We start from the raw sequence: 16,676 nt of genomic DNA on the forward strand, positions 1-16,676 counted from the left end.
ATAAACAAGAACAAAAGTTTATAATCAAAGAACCATTACATCTTCTTCTTCTTCCTTATAATAAACTCTCTCCCTTATACTAGTGTTATTTGCTTCCTACGGGTATTAAATTCTACTCTTATTTAAATTTCTCGATACTATAAATTATAAGTTATTTCATAACACGTTATCAGCACGATCGTTCTGCAATTCGGTAAAATTTATTGTATCATATATACTCTGCTATAATGGTCGGTATACCGTCTGTACTATTATTTATATTATGTTATAATGGCCGGAATACCGCCTATATTATTTATTAATATTTTAATTAATTTATTGGTCGGCCGAGCCGCCTTATATTCTATTTATTGTTAACTGGACGGCCGAGCCGCATTTATTTTCTGTTTGTTGTTAACTGGACGGCCGAGCCGCCTTTATTTTCTGTTTGTTGTTAACTGGTGGTCGGCTGAGCCACCTTATATTTTGTTTATTGCTAATTGGTCGGCCGAGCCGCCGTATAATTTATTTATTATTCTGCATTGACCGGCTGAGCCGTCGCATAATTTATTATCATAACAAAAAATATTTATTCACCATAATTTTTATTTTTATCAAAATTTTATGAAATTTAATAGATTTGATTGATCGTTTAATACGATATTTTCAGACTGATTTTTAGTGCACTCGATTTAACCCCAACGGTCACAAAGAAAAATTTTCAAAATTTTTCTCTTTTTCAAACGGCTATGAACAGTATTTTCATCTATAAATACAACTCATTCTTCACTTAATTCACTCATCCAAAACATTTCATCTCCTCTCAAAATTTTCAAATCGCCATATTTCGGTTTTTTCAATCGCAATGAAGATGAGTCGCTTAGCTTTAATTTTATGTGCGATTTATATTTTTTCGGCTATGTATTTTATTTTTGTTGGAGGAACCACTGATGAATATTTTGGCGTTAACATCGCCTTATGTTTGTTTACATTATATTTACTTGTTATTGCTTGTATGATTAATGTAAACGGTTTTTAAATTATGAAGTTCATAATAAATGGTTCATTTTAAAATTGCGAAATTCTAAAAAAAAAAAAAAATATATATATATATAGTCATTTTAGACGATGATATATATATATATATATATATATATCAACGCTTGTCTATATGTAAGAATAATAGTTATTTGATGAATTAAATTTTGCTTATTATACTTTAATATACTTCATGGTTTTATGGTATTAAGGAAACATACTTTATGATTCATGGTCTAACATCATAAAAGAAATTATTTGTAATCGGTTAGTTTTGTGGTCGATTAGTCTTTGGTCTAATATCATAAAAGAATTTGGATTATATGTTGATATTTACTAATGTAATGGCCATGTTTATATGAGCAAAATTTAAAGTTTTCAGGATTGTGTATTCTCTCGGAAAGATATGTACAAGTTATCAGCTAATTCAGAAACGTGAACAGCTGAAACTTTCATCGCCGATATACTTCTGTTTATAAGATAAGTATTTTTATGCTTTATATACAAGTTTAACAAACTTGATTAGATAAATCAATTTGCATGAAGTTGGCAGTGATATAAATTTGTTCATTAAATTGATTGATAGGTTAAACTTTGTTAAAAAGCATGAGAGTAATAATATAGTCTATATAATAATTACTATGAAAGTTTTATTTATTTTCTGATATAATAAGACACCTTTGTTAATACATATTTATATATATTTGAAATATTTTGATTTTATTACCATTTATATTGAGGATTTTAAGTTTAAAGCTTGACTCTAAAAGATCCATAAGTTTTGGAAGATAATATATATAAAAAAGGTATTATCACCTGAAGTGATTACCTAAAGCTCATTTTGTATTTTGCATTTAAAGATTACAAGACCTGAAGTCGGTAAATAAAGCCAACTATGTTGGATGTTAAGTTTAAAAGTAAAATTTCTTCAAGAAATTGTTTTATGATGCATATATATTGAAAAATATCTATTGATAAATCACGTCTAGTTGATTATGATTCATTCTCCTGAAGAGAATATGACATTTAAAAAACTCATAAATAGTGGTTTTAGACGTGAGCATAAATGAGGTCAAGGTCCAAAGAGTTTCTTTATAGAACTCATACTCTCACTTAAAGTTGAGAAAATAAACATGGTAATAAAGAAAAGAAATTATGAATTCATCTGAAGATGAAAGAAAATTTATTGTGTGTACAATACAAGGTAGTAAAAACTTATAGAATGCTTAAAAAGAGGATATATATGATGCTCCAGAAGTATACATAGTATTACTGCACATAAAAATTTAATTTAAAGTTCTTAAGAATGCAATTTAAAGTTCTTAAGGTATTGTATTTTTATAAGTATCAAAAGTTAAAAGGATCTACGAAAAATACATAACCCATGTAGGATATGTTGTTGATTAAGAAAATGAGATACATTCGAGATTGATAAACCTGTAGTATTATAATCTCGAGGGGAAGAGTTAAAGAATCTCACTTTTTATGATAAGTCAAACATCCAGAAGATTATGTTTACACTAAAACTAAGATTGATGAATTTTTCTCAAAGTAAATCCGTAAGATTTTGAGACACTTATGTTGAGACAATAAGCAAACGAAATGATATATACATTTCAATCAGAAATAATTCTCAAAGCAGTATAAGTATTTTAGAGAAAATATCTACAGCCTCTTATATATTGTACTACACAAAGATTAGTATAATGAAGATAAATGTATAGTAAACTAGAAGTTTACATTTGGCATGAATCAGTTAGACCATTTTGGTTCATTAATAATGCGAATATATACTTAAAGGTCATATGCATAGTCATATAAGAACCAGAAGATTCTTCCGAATGATTTGACATATGTTGCTTACCCATAAGATAAAAGGGTAATATGGTTTTCACCAGCCAAAATAAGATATTGGCATAAATAACGAAGATGTTAGTGGACTGATCACCCACTATGCATTTTTATAATATTGGTGAATTCACTTCTTAAAGTCTTTAACGACTATAGCACATTCACTGAGATAAGTGCTAAACATTTTGAGCAACACTGGTTCGCATCAAGCCAATAAATATTCACTAGTTCTCCCCATCATTGGTATAGGATCAGAAACCAATCATTTTCATCTAAGAATGTTGGATGTTGCTCCGCCACAGAGCTTCAAATGAAGATGTGTTTTCAAATGAGGTTGGAAATATATGTTGGATATAAATCTCTATTGACACTTAAGAATCCAGAGCCATCCCCGAAAAATATAAGTAAGGCTATACATGAATTCTAAAAGTGAGTTAGTACTTCCAACATAAGGGGGAGAAAATAAACAGCTGGAAAAGAAAATAAGTTGAAATGAATTATCATTGATCCTCGGGCTAAACACAATGTGAAATAGAAGTCCAAAAGATAATTCATTTCAAAACTTACTAAAGCAGTTGCCAGACACGACCCATATAAATATAGTGATCAAGTCACATATACCAGCTGTAAATGCTCCAATAAGAATAAATGTTCTACAAGAACAATATCAAACTGCTAGTCACGCCTGCAGCGTGGTAGACAGATTGGTTCCCAAGATAAATCCTCGTAAATGAAAAGGAGCATATATTGATAATGGTCAAAACGAGGCAATATAGTTTTGTATGATCTCCAGAAGAGAAATTAAACATGACTGACGAAAATTCAGGTACCTGAGACAAATGAAGAGATCTCAATAAGTTATGTCATGTATGAAACAAAATGGAACCGATAAGAAAATTGACGTCGATGATATTATACATGCAAAGTAGCAGTTGATATAATAAATGAGAAAGAGGATCATGAAAGAAAGTCTATTGAAAAGTGTACACAAAGAAATGATTGGCCAAATCAGAAAGATGCAATAGACAAAGATATAAACTTCTTGTGAAATAGAGAAGTATTTGGACCAGTAGTCCATACACTAAAAGGTGTAAAACAAGTGAGATGTAAATGAACCGTTGCACACAAAGAAGGATCAATATGAAATTGATTGTGAAGAGACATAATTTCATATGGTAGATGCAACTAGTTTCAAGTTCCTTATAGTCTGGTAATAAAGGAAGAACTTGAATAAAACAATCCACTTGAAAAATGTTAATCCCTGAAAGTATAATCCATGAAGGATTGATGATATCAAAATCATGTTCCCGGGAACTATGCATATTCGATCGAATTGAAACAAACTATTTTATGGGATATATGAAATATTATAAGGTTAACAAATGTATCCATTTGTATTTATCAAGAGATTATAAATCAATAGAATCATGATTTGAATATAATCAAAACTCCTGAAGAGTTATAGAAAAATTATATTTTGGAAGAAAACTCTTGACAATACTATATTGTTTTTATGTATTCTAAACTGGAGATCTAAAACTGAGATGTTATCATAAAGATCCTTAAAGTATTTTATTTAAGACGCTCGTATATGTTTGGTCCTGAAATATCATACGTAAGAGTGTTATTTAAGAAAATTATTAATCTTTTTCATTACTGAAAGATGTAATTTCATATGAAAAGAAAGAAAATCATAATAGTAACTTCTATAGTTACAAATGAATAATTCGTATGTACGAGACGAATTTCTATACGATTATATGTAAGAAATTTGGTTTGAAATCCAAATAGACCAATAAACTATTGTCTAAGTCAAAAGAGAATTATGGACAAGAAGTCTAAAGGCCCTAGATATCATAATAGAAATGAATAGAGTTTATTCTCTTAAGCTTAATTCTCTGAAGAGAGTTGATTGGAATGCATATCCTGAAGATATTGTTTCCAGAGAAAGAAATACGATAGTAAGTGTGGTTGTACTCTTTTTCCTTATCATGGTTTTTTTTTTATCCCATTGGGGTTTTCCATGACAAGGTTTTAACGAGGCAACAAAGAACATACAAAAGATAGACACCCAAAGAGAATGTTACAATTTGAGAAATGAAAATCTATCATTGTTCTAAAGGTTCTATGACTACTCATTCGAGGGGGAGCTTACGTAGTTGTACTCTTTTTACTTTTACTACGGTTTTTCCCATTGGGTTTTCCATGACTAAGTTTTTAACGAGGCACCACGTAATACAAGATGGATGATCAAGGGGGAGTGTTATAAGATAAGCATTGAAATGATCATCCACTTCTTTACCAAACTCAAGCACTATGATCATCCACTCCTTTACCAACTCAAGCACTATGATCATCTACTCATCAAGCACTATGATCACCCACTCATTTACCAAATTAAGCACCATCTTTGTTATTTTATGTATTGTTGTTCACTATAAATACCATCACTCATCTCACTCTTTTGTACACCATAAACAAGAACAAGAGTTTATAATCAAAGAACCATTACATCTTCTTCTTCTTCTTTATAATAAACTTTTCCCCTTATACTAGTGTTATTTTCTTCCTACGGGTAATAAATTCTACTCTTATTTAAATTTCTCGATACTATAAATTATAAGTTATTTCATAACAATTACAATAGATTATAAGAAAGAAGAAGAGAATAAACCAGAATTGTCTTACACAAGGAGCCAAACACACTTGGCTTACTAGGGAAGCTACAATCAGTGCCGTCTTAAAAAATTTAATGACCTAAGGTGAAATATAAAATAAAGACTTTTTTATAAGTTTTTTCTCAACTTTTATTTATTCTATTTCCATGAACTAAATTAAAAATTGTGGTATTCAAAGAAAAAAAAGAAGAGTTTTTGTGTATAAATTAGATTTTGTTAATAGAAAAATTGAGAATGGTGTAAGTTAATTATCCTTTTTTGTTCTTATTGTATTTAAATTATATTTAGTTAATCATACACCTTTTTATTATAATTTCACCAACTAATTGATATTTAACAAACAAAAATAGACCTTTTTAATTAGTAAAATAACATTAAAAATTTTGGACCTATGTACCCATGGCAATTGCCCATGTTGCCATGGGTTAGAGCCGGCTCTGGCTACAATAGAATATCTGTATGTTTTTACTGTAGCTCCGTGTGTACTGTTCATGCTGGCAAACCTTGTTTGTTTCTCTTTGGCAAACCTTGCTAACATTAACCTTGGCAGACCTTGCTGGAAAAATAGTTCTTCCTTTTATTTTCATACTCAACAATTCCTTTTTCATTCCAACAATCAAAGACTCACAGAATTGTCCAAAAGGCCTAATGGATCTAATAGAGCTTGAGAATAAATTCGAACAGGTCTTTAAGTTCGTAGGACCATACCAATCGTCCGACTCATGCCTCGCGCAATCTCGAACATGGAATACAGTTATGATTAACAAGGACGAATAAAATTGATTTAATCAGCCAGACTAAAAGACAAAAGCATGTCTTATCTACATCAACCAGAGGAACATGCATGTGTCTCTAAAGATGAGTCCAACCAATCATGAGATGATAATGATGCCTATGTAAAAAAAGAACAACAATAGTAACAAAAAAATCACATGAATTGGTATATGGTAAGTTTATTCTCACAAATGGATTAGGCAGAAACATTAGACACTACAAACAAACCCCACATCTGCCTGACAGTACAACGCTTTCTGAAGAGAGAGAACACCATGGTCGTGATTTAAGTGGCTCCCATCACAATCATAGTTCACTCCTGCAGTTATACAAATAAATTAAAGATTCTAAATAAAAATGGATATAGTTTCAGTGTCTTGATGCATTTCTCGTTTTGAGTACATTCAGGATTTGAGTCTTCACAATCATCAAAATCTTAACTCAAATCTATAGGGGGATCAAAAGCCTGCCAGGTAATTATGAGTTACAACACAATAAAGTCTAACGCTATAACTCTCTGAATATCAGTGATATGATCTGAGGTTTGGTCAGCACAATAAGGCCTAATGTCTTTGCTAGAGGAACAACCTGTATTATATCCTGAAGAAATTGCAATCAGACCTCGTAATCTCTGTAAGAGAATATATTACTTCTCAGTTTCCACAAAAGTATAAGATCTCAAATGCTACAATAACTAGATAAAAAGAAACAAAGCATTGAAAATCATCACTTTTTTCCTACGAAATAAAAATCATTTATAGAAGCAAACTTTTAATCAGTCAACTACATGTGGTTTCAAATGTAACTCATACTCAGCTAAAAGCACTGTTCTAAAATACGTCCTATGCGGCCATATAAGCGCTGGCTATACGTTATACGGAACCTTAACGTACCGAATTTGACAATTCGGTTAATTTATACGTTATAACCTGTTTTTGGAAGTTTTGAGTTGAATTAAAAAGACTAATGAAGACAATTATTTAACTTTGCGTTGGTGATTCCTTATTTTATAGGAAGGTGTGTACAACCTCTTTTTTTATCACTTATCTTTTTAACACGGTGGAAGATGAACGTGTGGATGTTATATTTCATTTTCCAAAATATCTTCTTGTAATGTAAATCTTTGTTTTACATCCAGTTTCTACAAAAAAAATGAACTTAGTATATATTTAAAATTATACTATTTATTTTAGATTATAAAATATTAAGAAATATACAGATTTATGATATATATTTTAGATTTATCTCTATAATTACTAAATATTATATTTTCCTGTATAAAAATATTTACCGTATATGCCCCGTGTAAACGTCCGTATATACAGTTAAACGTTATACGGTAGTTCACCGTCCGATCAGCGTATAGCGTATTTTAGAATACTGGCTAAAAGACATCATCTTCTTGTTAAGTTAAAAGTGCTTATGCAAATGGGTGAAGGGTCTCGAGATTCAAGCGTAGGGGGTGATTGGTTAGACTGTAACTATAAAATTTTACTATAGAAGTTATAGTGTAAATGTATTGGTTGTAGCTGGACATTTACTAAAGAATATTTTTCTACAGAGATATTTGTTGTAGTTATGATAACTTTAACTGTAAATTATTGGATGTACTTTTGTAAAATAAAATATGATTGGATAAAATGTGTTGTAGCTGTAAAAAAAACTTTTCTGTTATTAAAAGTAACAAATTATAAAATTTATCCCAAAAAAAAAAATTATACAGAAAAACAACTAAAATGAAAAGTCAAAGGAAAACCAATGTTACGTTAGGGTTTTCCTTTCTTAAGTTATCTATTGATTTTTTTTTTTAGTTGATAATTTATGTTCTTAAGTTTATATAACTTTGAATCTATTCTATTAAAACAGCAGTGTGACACACTGATAAAAGTAGAGTCCAACTATTATTATTTTTATCTCTATCATTGAATATTATTTATTATGCCATTAGACCTATATTTAAATTACCAATTGAAAATCTAAATATTTTGTAACTTCCCTTTTAAGTTTCAACATTCTCGGGCTCCTCTCATACGTGATGGTTATCAGATATATTTGAATGCGTAAAAATCTATTCTATTAAAACAGCAGTGACACATTGATAAAAGTAGGGTCCAACTATTTTTTTTTTATCTCTATCATTATTTGGAATATTATTTATTATGCCATTAGACCTATATTTAAATTACCAATTGAAAATCTAAATATTTTGTAACTTCCCTTTTAAGTTCCAACATTTTCGGGCTCCTCTCATACGCGATGGTTATCAGATGTATTTGAACGTGTAAAAATCTAATAAATTATTAATATATGCTTCACTAACATATAATAGTAGACAGTTACAAGTTACAACTAAATTCTAATGCTAAGTTTTACGACACTCTTCGTCGTCAGAGAAGGCCACTATCAAGTTTTAGAAACCCATGGTATAATGTTTTTGTTTTGAAATTGGGACCATGGTATTTATCATCCACGTAATATTACAGCCAATTCTTCTATTTATGATATTTAGTTCTTTGGTTCATGTTTTTGGTTTTATAATTAACCTATCAAATATTTAATGTAACCATTATCTGTACTCTTTTTTTTACAACAAACCACCAACATTTCAAATTTAGATCAATATATATGATTTAATTGAATTTAAACTATTTGTTTAATATAACATGGCCACAATTAAAATTATTATCTATTTTTAATAAAAAAATCTAAAGTTAGTTAATATTTATAATATCTTACTTTTATAGTGTACCAGATAATTATTTATGTTTTCACGATTGTAGTTTTCACGGGTTATTAAATCAAATATACAAAACATTTATTAAATATAAACCAAGTTAAACTAATAAATTAATTTTATTGTATTAAAAAATATCAAAAAAATTCAAGTAAATAGACTAAAAATGGATTGATCCGCTTTAGTATCTATTGGTAAATGTTATGTCCAATTATTTATTACATTTATTTAATGAGCCACTTATTATTCTTTTTACATAACTGTATTTAATTTTATTTAAACAATAACCAATACATTAGGGTGATTATCAACAAGTAAAAAAAATTTAACCCTACGTTATATAACTCTATGTTTTTCAGTTAATATACTCTTACCACTACGTTAGGATAACCCTACTGAAAGCCCGAAAAACGCCTTTCGTTCATTCTTATTTTTACTTATGGTACCATAAGTGTATATAAATAAAATTTCTTTAACATATAAGAAAAAAATACAGAAAAATGTTACATATTTACAGAAACATAAAAACCAAAAATTACAAACCAACAGTATACTCACGGGTCAAGATCTAGAACAAACAAATATGATTACAAAAAACGGCTATACGAGCATATGATTACAAAGAACCGAGCGTATGCCGGATCAACTTTTGAATTGATATTATTTTATAAATAGATTTTGATTAAGATTTATACACAAATATAATTACAAAAAAAAACAAATATAATTACAAAGCAAAAAATTATGAAAATCAAATTTCTAAAAAAAAATTAAAAAACAAATATAAAAATTAAATTTCTAAAAAAATATATAAAAAAAAATATACCACAGAATCTAGTTATTAGTTTAATGATCAAGGATTATCATGATTTGAATATACTAAAGATTTTAATATATATATACGTACCTCGTATGTTGATGAAAAAGAGAATGTGATTTTCTTTTTCAATTATGAGTTTATTTTTTCTACGGCCCAAATAAAAATAAAAGCTTTGCATTAAAAAAAAAAGAAGCAAAATTAGAAGCAAAACACAAATATACAAAGAATTGAGCAGAATGGTTTCAATAAGCAAGCAGCCTTTTGTAGCAGATACAGGACGCATTCAAGCAATGTCAACAATGAAAATTTTAAAAGTAGAAATCAAAGAGAAAGCCTTTACCTGCGTTCTAGAGAGAGCCACTTGTGTTCGTTTTGAACTGCTAAATTTGCAGAATCACCAATGGCTATAAACCCCCAAAACGGACATTTTGATCAACATTGTCAACATATGGGTGCCAAATTAATACAAAAGAAACTTCTGGCGGACAATTAAAATATAACTAAATAATAGGGCCATTTCCATAATTTACACAAGTTGGGGATGGAATGGAATCATAAGCAAGCCTCTGTCTGGGTCAGGACAAGGTTTAAGGGTTTTTCTGTAGTTCCATCTCCCTCCATAATCTTCTACGGTAAGAACTCAGATTTGGATTCACTCTATTTCTAATTTTAAACTTTGAAATCGACAACCTTTTTCTTGGCTTATTGAGTTATGTATATGATTTGTTTTAAATACTGTGGAGAGATTTCAATTATCCGATCGAATTATCAAATTGGTATTTAACCAAATTTCTTTGGATCCTGATTTTATTTCACCTCGTGTTCTTTGATTAGATGATAAAGTCTTATGCTTTGCAACATTTCAACTAGTACCCAAGACTTTTTACATTCACCAGTCTTCCTCTCTTTCTTTCCACTAGTTTATATGACTTTTGACATCACAATGTTCCGATTATGTGTTTTGGAAATCTCATTGTGAGTTTAACTCTAATGTCTTTCCTCTATATCATCCGCAGATCCAAACTTGGTGTCACAATATTGGACTAAGAAAAAGCAGCCATGGCAAGTCTTACAACTAACCTCCCCCTTCAGAGAGCCTTTAAGGTAACCTCTATGCAGACACCTTTGGAGGAGCTATACAGTGTTTGCAAGATTCGACCTCAATATTGCAGGGCAGGTCTGCGGCTCCAGGACATTGTCGAAAGTATTCTCTATGCAGACCTGCCCTGCAATATTGAGGTCGAATCTTGCAAACACTGTACTGACCTTGAAGAAAATAGGAATAAGTAACTTGGTGCAGTTCGATTTTATGGATCCACCTGAGAGACTGATGCGTGCCTTGGAGGTGTTGAATTATTTGGGAGCACTTGATGATGATGGAAACCTGACAAATTCGATCACACAAATCATCTGAAACTCTAAAACAACAACGCAAGAAAGATGACTGCGTAGGAGGTATCTGATGAATTACAAGCGTTGTTTTCCGCAGCCATCAAAGCCAGCTACCTTACACGAAACATAGACGGCATCGAATGATGTGTCGAAGCTTTGAATAAGTTGAAGACTAAGTCTCTCTCCGTTTTAGTAACTTCACACAAACTCAAAGATCAAATAACATTTTTTAAAAAGAATAAGCGAAACACTGTATCAGGATTCATTAAGAGTAGTATCTGAGTGTCAGGATGATATGGAATCCGTTTGTATTAAATGTTAAGAGTGACATTTGTAAACATGTGTTGTGGCTTTCAGTATGCAACTTCATCCCGGTGAGATTCTTCATGCTAAACGCACAACAGCAAGGCTACATGAGATAAAAAGACTCACAGAACTGTCCAAACTGCCTAATGGATCTAATAGAGCTTGAGAATAAATTCTAACAGGTCAACTTTAAGTCGCTAGGTCCAAACCAATCGCCCACCTCACACCTCACTCAATCTCGAACATAGAATACAGATATGCTAACAAGGAAGAATAAAATTGATTTAAACAGCCAAACTAAAAGACAAAAGCATGCCTTATCTCAACCAGAGGAACATGTGTCTCTAACGATGAGTCCAACCAATCATGAGATGATAATGATGCCTATGTAAAAAAAAAAGAACAACAATAGTAACAGAAAAATCACATGAATTGGTATATGATAAGTTTATTCCCACAAATGGATTTGGCAGAAACATTATGCACTACAAAACCCACATTAGCCTGACAGTACAAAGCTTTCTGAAGAGAGAACACCATTTAATATTTGATATGACCTTGAATTCCAGGAAATATTCAAATGATCTAGTTAAGATGCACACCAACCTAACAATCGTACAAAAACTGATACAGTGAGCAAAGAATCGACACATTGCTAACGGCGTTCATATATGTTTCCGGAAGGAACTGAGGCTTTTAAAGTGGGAAATCGGCCAATTCCGACATCAACACGCTTTCGCGGTCCCGATCCTTAAATGCACTCATCACCTGTGCTAAATCATACTTCAAGTCAATATATATTTAAATTTCATATGTCAACTCATAAAAAACGGGTTTTACATACATTTACTAACGTTGACGTTAAATCCGTAACTTGACCGTTTATTAAATGTGATGTGGCGGTGACGTGGCTTCCAATTTTTGAAAATATTAAAACAGCATCGTTTTGTTCCCTTTATAAAATTAATCAAAAAATTTCATTTTATCAAGGTTGGAGATTGGAACCCGGATTGGATTAAGAAATTCTTAAGTGATCAACCAGTATGCCATAGTTGTCTTCTTCATGTGTCTGTCTTTAAATCAGAAAAGGGTTTCGTCATTATACATGGGTCCGATTTAACTGTGTTAGAGGAGTTGGTATAGTCTTATATAGCTGACTACTCTTAGGCTTTGGAGAACTTGTTAGTTGTTGGTGAACATTGAACAATGCTTCTAAAGCCATTTTTGCTTGTTTTACCATTCGCGACATTGGATTGGTGTAAAGGAGTCGTCTTTATCTTCTTCCCAATCTTATTCACTACGCCGAGGTCTATACATCTCGAAAAAGAAAGACTATAAAACTCAAATTCTAATCTTAAAGCCCTTTATCCAATTATGCATCTAAACATTGGATTTCTGCAGTCACAAAAATATATTCTAAGATTAACGTATTCACCAATCACAAGCACTACCAAATTATGTTTCTGTCTAATGCCAATCGGTCGGATAAATTTAACGATCTTAGTAAAATAAAAAATTAGAGCAAAAGAAGAATTGGACAGATACGGGAAGAAGACGAAGAGAAATATTAGAATGAAATATGCATTGGTTATAATAAATACAAAAACATATAGAACACAATTACTAAATCGTGTTTGGCAAAGGGGTTGAGCCTAGAATTATTATTCAATCAACCTGAGTTCCAGTACCTGCACCACCCACTTTTGAAGAATCTTTTTTTTATTAAACAATAATAGAAACAGAACTACGTCGTTTCGATTATTTGAAACCAAGTCGCCGCCACGTCACCTATAATAAACGGTAAAATTACGGAATTAACGTCAACGTTAGTCAAATGTATGTAAAACCCGTTTTTTATGAGTTGAAGTATGAAATTTGAATATAAATTGACTTGAAGTATGTTTTAGCACAGGTGACGAGGTATGTTCGGATCGGGACCGCGATGCTGTGTTGATGTATGAATTGGCTGATTTCCCCTTTTAAAGTATATGAATTGACATAACACTGCTATGGTCGTGATTTAAGTGGCTCCCATCACAATCGGGAAAACGGCCAATTCATACATCAACAGCGGGACGCGGTCCCGATCAATACATGAACTCCAGACCTGTGCAAAAACATACATCAACAACATTTTTATTTAAAATTCATACATAAACTAACACTCTTCTGTCAATACATACATAAACCGAGTTTCCGTTATCTTTATTCTAACGGTGTATTATGTGGATTTAACGTTGGTTACGTGGATTAAATGAGTTTATTACGTGGATTATCAGAACGAAAAAATAGAAAACGACGTCGTTGTGGGCTTTTGAAAACGCGTCGTTTTGTTTTTTCTGAAACAAAAGTCACTTTCTCACTTTCTTCGTTTGCTGTCGACAACTCAAGAAAAGAATCAGAGTTTGGGAGAGAAGAGAGTAAAACGTGATTGAGAGAGAAGAATTACAAAATTAGGTGTTAAGGGAACGATTTAAGGAGCTGAAAACACGTCTAGAAGAGAACATTTGGAATGAGGTAATGTTAGAAAAGAGAAAAAATCCGAGAGCACACAAGGTGTTCGAGGAAATGTGTCTGTGAAATTTTTTTTCATGATTTTTTCTGTAACTGATGTTTTGTGTAATTGTTGCAGTGGAGATACAACTTTTATAATAAACTATGACGGAAAGTTTGAGAATTTGGAAGAAGGTCTCACCTATGTTGGGGGAAAAATTCATTATCTTGAAACCGCAGCTCAGTTTCTATTTGGTGGGATAATCTCGGCAGACATTGTTGATATGTATGGGCAGCGAGTGTGGTACAAGCTTCCTAACGAAAGATTATCAGAGTTGAAGGTGTTGTGTGATGGTGGTATAAACTTTCAAAACATGTGTACTGCTACACAATGGGTAAGGAAAGTGGAAGTGTACCTTGAACACGAGGAGGTTAACAATGAGGCTGAAGAGACTGAATCTTTGGATGAAAATGTTGATGATTCTCGAATAGGCAGGAATGAGGCCCGAGAGAACCCGGAATCAGATCTGCAGGAAGAGGCTGTGGAAGAGATAGTTCTCGGGTTTGTTGATGAGGAAGAGGACAATGAAGCTCTTAGAGATACACCTCCTGCCTCAGATGATGAAGATGACACCGAACCCGGATATGAAAGATGGCGAAGAGGAAGTGGAGAGTTGAAGATTATGCATGTTTTTGAAAGTAAAAAAGAGTTCAAGGAAGCTGTGTTAGAGTATGCATTAATGGGAGGTTGGAATGTCAAATACACAAGATGGGGAAATGACATCTCCGAGGCAAAGTGTGCTGTCGTCGGTGAGGTTCCTTGTACTTGGCGAATCTATTGTTCTTATGAGAGAGTAGTGGATGCATACATGGTGAAGTCGTTCCAAGAAGAGCATTCTTGCACCAAAGACGGGTATTGCAAGTTATTGACTGACAGTGTCATTGGTAGGCTTCTTATAAATGAGGTTAGACACGAAAATGCATTGATGCCAAGGGCCATACAAGACATCATTCAAGAGAGATACAACTTGACAGTGACACATGATATCGCAAGAAAGGCGCGGAAGAGAGCATTGGATATGATAAGTGCAGAGTTTGATGAGCAATTTGCAAGGATTAAAGACTACAAAGAGCAAATCCTAGAGTAAGTTTATTTTTTAAAAACGTCTACGGTTGATCTTCTTTGTAACAACCATTTGAGTTTTGTTTTAAATTGTTGCTTGCATTTGTTTGACAGATCGAACCCGGGGTCTACGGTTGATCTTGTAACAACCATTAGAGATGACGGTGTCGAGATCTTCGACAAGTTCTATGTGTGTTTTAAAGCTCTGAAGACAATATGGCGAGCTTATTGTCGGCCCATTTTTGGGATTGATGGATGCTTCATGAAATCTACCTCAAAAGGACAACTCCTTGCAGCTGTGGGTAGAGACGCAAACAATCAAATATACCCTGTTGCGTGGGGAATTGTTCAAGTTGAGGACGCTGACAATTGGAAGTGGTTCATTCAAAGGGTGAAGTCTGATTTAGACCTCAAAAATGGTGAAGGGTTCACACTTATCTCCGACAAACAGAAGGTAAGCTTGTTCATATTTTTAATACACTTTCAATCAAATTTTCTCATTCGACTTGTCCTTATTGACAGGGACTTATAAAGGCTGTGGAAGAAGAACTTCCTCACATAGAACACCGGACGTGCACTAGACACATATACGGGAACATCAAGAAGCTACACCCCAACAAGCCTAGGTTTAAAAATTTGTTTTGGGCAGTGGCAAATAGCTTCAACGAGGGTGATTATAAAGCGGCACTGAAGGAGCTTAAAGCCTTTGATTCTCAGATCTATGATGACTTGATGGTGAGAGATCCTACAACTTGTACTCGTGCATTCTTCAGCACCACTCCTAGTTGCGAAGATGGCCTCAACAATTTCTCAGAGTCTTACAACAGCGGTTTGAAGAAAGCACGTTCTCTGCCTTTAGTGGGAATGCTTGAGACCATGAGAAGACAAGCTATGGTTAGAATCGAGGTGAGGAAGAAGAAATTGGTGAAGTATAAGGCTAAATACAGTTTAAAGGTTGCTAAAACCATCGCTGAAGAGACAAAAAATCGCAAATGGTGCAAGAAAAGGACCCCTGGTCCTAATGGTGTTTCAGAAGTCGAAGAAAATGGCATTTCTCACACTGTCAATATGGACAGGAGAACATGTACCTGCAGAAGATGAGACCTCACCGGGATTCCGTGTCGTCATGCTTTGAAGGTGATTCAAGACAAGAAACTTAATGCTGAGAATTTTGTGGCGGATTGTTACTTAACGACTTTGTGGAAGCAGCAGTATAGTGATTCAATCACTCCAGTCGAAGGAATGAAGTTTTGGAAGGAAGCTCCTGGTTCTCAGATTCAACCGCCAGCAAGACCTGCTGAGAAAGGTCGAAAGAAGAATCCAGAGAAGAGGAAGAAGTCGATTTATGAGTCTCCTACCAAAGGGAAGAAAGTTTCTAAACATTTGAAGACTATTCATTGTTATCGATGTGGTTTTCCTGGCCATAACTCTTTATACTGCAAGAATGATGGAGTTCCTAACAAGCCGAGGAAGATTTATCCAAGGAAG

General features: G+C 32.6%; 1 long non-coding RNA gene across 1 annotated transcript; it reads left to right on the forward strand.

Moving 5' to 3' along the window:
* Positions 1–10,422: 10,422 nt before the first annotated feature.
* LOC106379155 lies at positions 10,423–11,638 on the forward strand. The gene is made up of 2 exons (XR_001275918.3): positions 10,423–10,506; positions 10,891–11,638. It is a non-coding gene; the product is annotated as an uncharacterized LOC106379155 (long non-coding RNA).
* The last annotated feature ends 5,038 nt before the right edge of the window (positions 11,639–16,676 follow it).

Source organism: Brassica napus, chromosome C4 (genome assembly GCF_020379485.1).
Source record: "Brassica napus cultivar Da-Ae chromosome C4, Da-Ae, whole genome shotgun sequence".
NCBI classification, from domain to species: Eukaryota; Viridiplantae; Streptophyta; class Magnoliopsida; order Brassicales; family Brassicaceae; genus Brassica; species Brassica napus.